General features: G+C 35.9%; 1 long non-coding RNA gene across 1 annotated transcript in view; it reads left to right on the top strand.

The window, feature by feature from the left end:
* The window catches only part of LOC106870774 (uncharacterized), a 7,006-nt gene extending 6,073 nt beyond the window's left edge, over positions 1 to 933 (top strand). The window contains exon 3 of the long non-coding RNA XR_001409569.1: positions 353 to 933. This is a non-coding gene — a long non-coding RNA (uncharacterized LOC106870774). The remainder of the gene's footprint in view (positions 1 to 352) is intronic.
* Positions 934 to 9,462: the final 8,529 nt, after the last annotated feature.

Here is a 9,462-nt window from a genome sequence, read left to right as displayed (position 1 = left end):
TATATATATATATATATGTATGTGTGTTTTTGTGTGTGTGTGTGTGTGTGTGTATGTGTGTGTTTGTGTGTGTGTATGTGTGTGTGTGTGTGTGCGTGTGCGTGTGTGTGTGTGTATATTGTCGACTTGCTCCTCATCTAAAATCGACAAATGTCTTTGCAGTTTTGATTAACATGTTAATTAACAATTACATTAGCTGGAAATATTACTGTAGTCCGTTTTGGGAACTAGCACTATCCAGAGGCTTGAAAAGCGCTTATGGAAACGTAAGCTTTTGAATTGAGACTCGATACACGAATCCATATTCTCTGACCCGGTCGATGCAACTCACATTCTATCGTACATTACTTAGGTTTTCTGAGAACACTTCCCTTGATAGCATAAAGAAGCTATCTCCGTTATTTGGAAAAACAGTCGACCATTGCCAGCTTTCGTTCATTTTTGGATGAATTCCTTGAGAAATTAAAGACTCAGTACTTATGATAGATTCCTTCTTGCTTCTACGCATGCCTGGAAATAGACAATGTCTATATTTCCTTTTGAACCTTCTAGCAAAATTTGGGTTGTGCCGTTGTTGCAGTCAAGGCTTTCGTTATTGTGATTAAAATTTGAGTTTTCCCAAAAATTCTTTTGTATTTGTGAAATTATAACTGTGTGTACAATCTGGTACCACACTTGTGACTAACAACTTCTATCGCTACATCAGAAGCAGCTATATTGCACCGCTAATAAACAAAGTAAAACGTATGTTTGCAGAAATATATATACACAATAAAACGTCTGAGAACGAACCAGTTTTGTTACCCCGGGTAATGGCGTGAGTTATAAATATTCTGAAAGCCTTTGCTGTTAGAAAGAACTAAACAAAATATTTTCCCATCAAGTAATTACTGAAGAAAATATCTTTTAAGCAGAGATCTATGAAACGTGACCGTTCAGAGCAAACACCACCAACAATAGCAATAATAATAATTACTTTTAATAACAAAAGTATGATGTAGGGAGCTTCATTACAACGACAAATTACAAAAACGTTTTTAATAGTAATACAGCAATGAAACCCATCACAAAACTAGTGGACCTACAAAAAAATAACACAAAAGGAAATATTACCGTACAGGAAGTGTTAAGCAACTTCAAACGCCATCTTTATTGGTTGATTTATGCAAATAATAGTCATTACTTTAGGACAGATGTTAGTGTGTGATTAACTCGGTTATTGGTGTTATTGTTACTGTTGTAGAAATATTCATTATGTTTCTAGTTGTTATTGTAACATCCATGGTTGCTGTCGATGATAATGATTTAACTATACTGATATATAATTGTATATTTATACAGTAGCTCTAATGTAATAATCTTTTACAGTAAGCTACGGCACAGCAAGCTTCCTATTTCACCCTCAATATTATCTTATCTCATTATGGAAGCAGCTGACCTTCTTTCATTGACTGAATATAAGCAGTAATGATAATGACATCACCACCAACACCACCATCATCATCATCAACAACACCATCAATAATAACCGCAATACGATGGATGGCGACACCAATATAAGCAGCATAAACATCAGAAATATCCGCAACATACCACCACCAAACAAAAAAAAAAAGGAAAAAATGAAAAACAGTAGCCATAATAATTTATTAAAATAACAATTGTAATGACAGAAACGAAGCAAAGTTACCTCAATACCACCACGATGATGATGACAGAATCGTGCGAGCCTGAGACAAAATAACATCTTCTAGATGCTTTCTTTCTGAGTTCAAATACATTCCAGATCAACTTAGCACTTCGTTCCCCCCAGTCATGTTACTGGGGCTCATACGATTGCCTGTTTCTTTCCTTACAGAATTTTAGCTTTGTAGTTGTATGTCGAATTCTAATTAGTGACATACGTACGTGTGCATGTATATAAGTTGGCGTTTAAAGTTTATATTTCTTTTGTATTTTACATGATTGAATCAAACACACACACACACACACAGAGGCACACACACACACGCGCGCACACATACACACGCACAAACACACACACACACACATATTATCGAACCTTAGGAGGGGCATTATGCCGGTAATAATAAACACACGCACTGGTTCGGTCTTTTATTTTTATTGTTTAATATTGTTCGTGTTCTTCATTTTTTTTTTTTTTCGAATAATTATTTCATCGCATTGTTGCAATCACTTCAGGTACACATCTCTCTACATACATTTCTTTTGAACTTATGTTCCAGTGTTGAGATTTATCCAAGATATGTCCGAGACGAGGTTGTGAGTGTGTGTTTTTGTCTGTATGTGTGTGTGTGTTTATAAGGAAGCGTGTACATCTGTATGTGTGTGTGTGTGTGTGTTTGAAATATTGACTTATGTAATTTTTATATACATAAGACGCCGGTTTTGGTCTTCTCTTTGTTTTCTTCGTAAACGCACACGTGCACCCACAATCACATCCGCAGCTAGGAAAAACACCAATGAGCGCTGGAGTGGATGGAATACACCCGCCCACGACAAAGGGATAACGTCCAGACACGGAAAATGCTTGCACATGCAGTCAGTGAAGTTCAAAGACAGACCTATAGAACCATATAGTTAAATTCAATGAGAAGCTATAGATACAATTTCAGTGGAAAGCCATCGGTGTCAGTGTGGCTGGGGACGTGGCGGGCCTATTCATGACCTGTTGGGACAGGAAACTGAAACAAGCTCTTGAGGAACACTCAGTAGCAATCAGACTATACGAGAGATATGTGGATGACATCAGCATCATAGTCAAGACAACATCGAACAGTCAGACTGAAGAGAACGAGAGGATCATGATGGAAAGCATCTAGCGTATAGCTAAATCCGTACATCAAAGCATCAGAGTAACTATAGATTACCAAACAAGGCTTCCAAACAAGAGACTCTCAGTCCTTGACACACGGCTTTGGCTAGAAACCGTTAATAACAAAGTTCAACTCCTCCACTCACACTATATGAAACCCATGTCCTCGAAGTATGTAATCCATAAAATTTCAGCTCTATCACACAATGTGAAAATTAACATATTAACAGCTGACTTAGTCAGAATAATGAAAAACACATGCCCTCCCCCCCTGCGTAAACCCTGGGAGAAAAAGAAACACACACAAGACTTCATGCATCGCATTCAATTTTCGGGATACAACCAGAAAGATAGGATCCGAGCGTACAGGAGCACTAGCAAGAAATTTGAAGAGAATTTAAATAAAGATGCCGATGGAACACAACCTAGGTACCGTAGTAGGCAGTGGAATAAAATACAAAGAATTTATGATAAAATGAACAAAAAAGATCACGTGGTACAATGCCGAGGAATGGTGTTTGTAGAAGCCACACAACACGGGGAAATAGCTCGCAGATTTAGAAAAATCCTGAAGGATACTAAGTTGAACATAAATATAATGGAAAAACCAGGGAGATCCATCAGGCAATAATATGCAAAACATAACCATTCAGAAAGACCGCGTGTGTAGAGGAGACCTGTTTAGTGCGCAAATATAGCCCTGGTCTCAACTGCAAAACAAGAAATGTGGTTTACCAAATAAACTGGCTGGATGGTGATTGTAAAAACCGGAAGACTGCATACATAGGTGAAACGGCGAGAAGTTTGGCCGAGCGTACAAATAAAGATTGGAGTGAGTACAGGGGCTAAAGACAAGCCTCAATACTCAACCATCATGCCAAAGAAGAACATGGTGTTGTGTTGAACAGGATTAGCATAGACATCCTGTCTAGATACCCGGAAGACGCATCGCTACGACAGATACGAGTCAGCCTTGAGAAGCGAAACACGATCGGTTTTGAATAGCAAATACTCTCAATAGAAAAAGGCCTTACAAAGACCCATGGACGCACGCACACGTACACACACATACGAACGGACACACACACACACACACACACACAAACACACACACACACAAAGACAAACAAGGACGGACATTCTCTCATATCTACACGGATACACACACATAAGCATACGCATACAGAAATACACACAGACACACAGACACACGGACACACGCAGCCACACTGAGACACAGACACACGCTCACACACAAACGAACACGCAAACATAGACGCACGCTCGTACACTCATGCTCTCCCACACACACACGCACGCATACGCATGATCATACTCACGCTCAGATAGACATAAATTTATTCAACATTTATCAAACTGTTTTTGAGAGATACGTCATATGGATGAACGTGTGCGTTTACGAAAAAAAAAAACAAAGAGAAAACGAAAACCGATATCTTATGTATATAAAAATAACAGTATTTAAGTCAGTATTTAAAACACACATACACACATACACACACGTATGCACACCCGTATAAACACACGCACATAGAGACATGCACATACTCACATACTCATCTCGGACAGATCTTGGACAAATCCCTACGCTGGAACAACATAAGTTCAAAAGAAATGGAAGTTGAGAGACGCGTCACTGAAGACATTGGAACAATGCGATGAAATAACTAATTGATAAAAAAATAAAATGAAATAGCAGCACGAGCAATACCGTACAATACCAACAAAGGACTGAACCACTGCGTGTGTTTATTATTACCGGCACAATGCCCCTCCCAAGTTTCAATAGTAGTTCTTTCAACACACGAATTCACATCAGGAATCTTGCAAAACAAATATCAAATACAATTACAAACTACATATATATTCATATTTATTTATTTATTTATTTATTCCTTTGTTTGTATTCTTATGTATATATATATATATATATATATATATATATATATATATATATATATATATATCGAAGTTTGGTGACAAGTTTCGTCAAATCTCAAGAATGTTTCTTAGGATTCTTGCAGAGTATCGGATGGTACCTTTTGGCCTGTCGACAAGTCGAGTTTCAGTTCAAATAACTATCAATTTTTTAGGTAGTATATTGGCTGCTGTGCAAACAGCACCTGTTACCACAGGAATAAACACTGTCTGTTTATTTGTTTCCTCTATAATCATGCTTGGGCTTGACATATTGAGTCAGTCGATATTATTTTTAGGATGGAGTGCGGTGTGCGTTGTTAACAGCTTTTTGTTCCGCCTAAGTCCTCCAAGTCGACATGTATTGTCCATGTATTTATGGCTCACGGTCGTGAGTTCGATTCCTGGATATGAGGCTACTGGTGCTTCGTAACTACATACGCAAGAAAAGTAATGGACGAAAAGGGGAAGGCAATAATCCTCTGGGATTTTGACTTCTAGATAGACAAGTTGTTAGAGCACCGAAAGCCGGATATAGTAACCTTTAGGAAGGACAAACAAGAATGCCTAATAATTGACGTGGAAGTGCCAGGAGATCAACACATCATCATGAAAGAAAGAGAAAAGGTTGATAAATATGGAGATCTGAGAATTGAGATCGCTAAGATGTGACAGCTACGAGAGTCGAACATAAAGGTTATTCCTATTGTCATTAGAATATTGGGTTCAATACCATCCAATCAGGAAAAAAAAAACCTCTGAAAACCTTAGAAATACCCTACAATCTAGATATATTGCAAAAGTCGGCATTACTTGGAATTGCATGCATATTGCATAAAGTAGTCTGTCTGTGATTTGACAAACAGTACAAACCCCCGGTAGACGCAGTATCTTCAATCAACAATCTTGCGATATTGTATATTGTGCGACGACTATAACAGTAATAATAATAATAATAATAATAATAATAATAATAATAATAATAATAATAATAATAATAATAATAATAATAATAATAAGAAGAAGAAGAAGAAGAAGAAGAAGAAGAAGAAGAAGAAGAAGAAGAAGAAGAAGAAGAAGAAGAAAGATTACATTGTAATAATAATGATGGTTATACTAAAATTAAATAAACAGCTGTTAATAGAACATTGACTCAAATAACCAAAATACATTTAGTCACAATAAATACTATATTATGTAAAGAATCATGAGTATTGTTGTTAATATTATAGATCATAAATATACTGGTATGTAGTCATGAAATGATGCTACATAATACACACAAACTCACACACACGCACGCACACACACACACACGCACACACACACACACACACTTCTTATCAGAGTGTTTACACTTGTGTGTATACTTGTGTGTGTGTGTGTGCGTGCGTGCATGTAGAAAACATTTATCTTCTTTTTTTCTTATACAAATATTGATCGTGATTGCTTATCTTTTCATAACGATTTTAGTAACAATATCTTGCACATATATACGAACAAACCACAAGCACTTGCATATTTTCGTCTGTCTGTGCCTGTCAATCTAGCTGTCTATCTATGTGCCTGTGTATCTGACTGTTTATAGATATGCATATCTATCATTTATCTCTCTGTTGGTTATGACCGGCTAATGGGGCTAGCCAGCCGGTTATAACCAAAATACAACGGGCAAGAACAACGTGCCTACCACAACTCAGTATATCTAGCGGGACATCTTGTTCTTTATGCATGTGCCTGATGTGCCAGAAACTGCACAGATTAATGCAACACAGATGCACAATATCCTACCTATAACGGAGTGGGGCATGATGGGTCGAAACGATCGTCGTATTGAATACAGACTAGTGCTAAATCTATCGATTATTATCTTTACTAACAGTGCGGAATTCCTGATGTAGATCCAGGGGAAATTTAATCGCCGCTGTGGATGACACCAGGTAGCCCATGCTGTGGATGTGCTTTACTCAACACACTAACTGACATATATACCCATTTTATCCAAAAACTTACTTATATACTCATGTGTGCGTGTAGAGAGAGAGAGAGAGAGAGAGAGAGAGAGAGAGAGAAAGAAAGAAAGAAAGTGAGAGAGACAGATAGTTAGCTAGCTAGATACATAGATAGACAAACAGACAGACAGACAGACAGACAAATAGATAGATAGAAAGATAGATAGATAGATAGATAGATAGATAGATAGATAGATAGATAGATAGACTTGTGCATACATACTTACATTCGCACATACATATATACACATATACATAGGTACATACATACATAGATACATACAAATACACAGACACATTCATAGGTACATACATACTTGCAAACACACACACACACACACAGACACACACCCGCACACATCTATATACATACATATAAACACAAACGTACATATACGGTTCAAAGTAATTAATTTCAAGAAATCCACATCACATTCATAGATCTATTTTATATCATCTCCTTATTCATAGAATTATCAAATAGTTTTTCATCTAATTATTTAGTCATCATTACCATCTCAAATGTACAGCTGCCACACTCATTATTACTTAGTTAATTACCGTTTTGTTTGTTTATATAATTATTCCTGTTTTTTCGTTATTTAGTTTAGCCTTTTTGTTACAATCAATTATTTCCTCCTTTATTCCTCCACCCACAACCATCCACTCGCTCGCACACATTTGTACAAACACAGATACACACTGAGTTGTATTACTATGAATCTAATTGACTTTCCCATGTTCAATTCTGCCTAATGCAACTCAATTATTATTCGTTTCTTGTTTTTCTTTCTTTACTGTTCAACTGTTTAAAATCGGATAACGTCCTTTAAGTTGACTGTAGCTATGCATGTAGATAGAAGATATACATACATACATACACACACACGCACACACACACACACACACATACATACATATATATATATATATATATATATATATATATATATATAAACAGATACGCATACAAACACACGCACATACAGAGATAGATAGATACATACATACATACATACATACATACTTACATACATACATACATACATACATACATATATACATACATATATACATACATATATACATACATACAAATACCGGCGGATAGTTATACACATAATCACTTTGAGAGATAGATATAAAGCTAGGTATGAGATATATAAGAAGATTGATGGATATGTAGATAAACGTGTAGGCAGATGTATAGGTTAATAGGCGCATATGCCGATAGAAAGATGAATGAATTTAGGGACGGGGAGATAGGTTGACGATAGGCTAAGGTTGACGATAGGCTAAGGTTGACGATAGGCTAAAACGATACGTGAATGGTTAAGAGAGATAGATATTTAGTAATATGGCTATATAAGACAGGGTAATATATGCAATGATAAATGAATGTAGTCACAGCTATATAAGGGTAACGAAAAATATATATATTGACAAATAGATAAACAGACCGATAGATAAGAGGAAGGATAGATATTTGGCTAGACAGATAAATATATAAGTAGACAGACAGATAGATATAAATATGAATAATATTGTTATACTTGGGGATGGTCATGTTTTGCCAATTAAACACATGTGAGATATATTTGGCTTTCACTTCAGCTTTATTATTATTATTTTAGTTCCTTTGCTAAACTTCTTTCGTCACACATCCTGAGACCTCTTCAACGACTCTATTCAACGTGTCTGAAGCAGAACAAGATGAGACACACGAGGTAGAGAGTCGATGAAGAAGACACAAGAGATGTAACAAATTAATTTTAGAACCAAGAAATCAAAATTATTATAATAAAGTTGAAGTGAATACCAAGAATATACTGCGTATGCTTAATTGGCCAAATATGACCATCCCCAAGTATAACAATATCTGATTCAACACACGATTTGATATCAAGAATCTTGCAAAACAAATACATAGATGCATTTAAATGATGGATATATAATTAAGTAGATAGAGGAAAAGAAAGTAGTGTACAAGATACAGATTGTATGAGATGGCTGACAAGACTGTGGAGGTTATAAGATGTATAGACTCCTCTCTTTCCATTCCACAAATACCGGAATATTTTGCTTCTTGTACCGATTTTAAGTGACTAAATAAAATGCATTGATGATATGCATATTATATGCATAGATGATATGCATAATATATGCAAAGATGATATGCATAATATATGCAGATTGTAGGATATTTACAGAGTGGTGAGTTCGATGCAGGTGGTCTTTAGCTGGGACTTTAATTATTGTATGATGTTTAGCGTCATGTAAGCTCAGGTCGTCCAGAATTATGAAAAAATGTTGTTGTCATTTAGACTATAATTTTTTTTTTTAATATTTTTATATACGAGGACTAATATCATTCAATGTGTCCTATGTCAAACAACGAATTTTTGTTGGGTAGGCAAAGATGTGGACGTACACTTGAAATCTCATCATTGTAATTATTGTCTGAGTTGTTATGTCATGCAGATTTGCAGTGCAATGTCGTTGATGTTTTAATTAGACGCATCTTCATTCTTGTTTGCATTCAATAATCCTATGCCTCGCTGAGATTAACGAAAATCATACTAAGTTCGTATACGTCTGTTCCAAGCAAGCCTTTAGCCTTTATTAAAGCATCCTTATATTTGTTTTACAGTAGAGCAGTTGGAGGTAATTTTCACT

This window comes from Octopus bimaculoides, chromosome 6 (genome assembly GCF_001194135.2).
Source record: "Octopus bimaculoides isolate UCB-OBI-ISO-001 chromosome 6, ASM119413v2, whole genome shotgun sequence".
Taxonomy (NCBI): Eukaryota; Metazoa; Mollusca; class Cephalopoda; order Octopoda; family Octopodidae; genus Octopus; species Octopus bimaculoides.
This window is presented reverse-complemented; position numbering and strand designations above follow the sequence as displayed.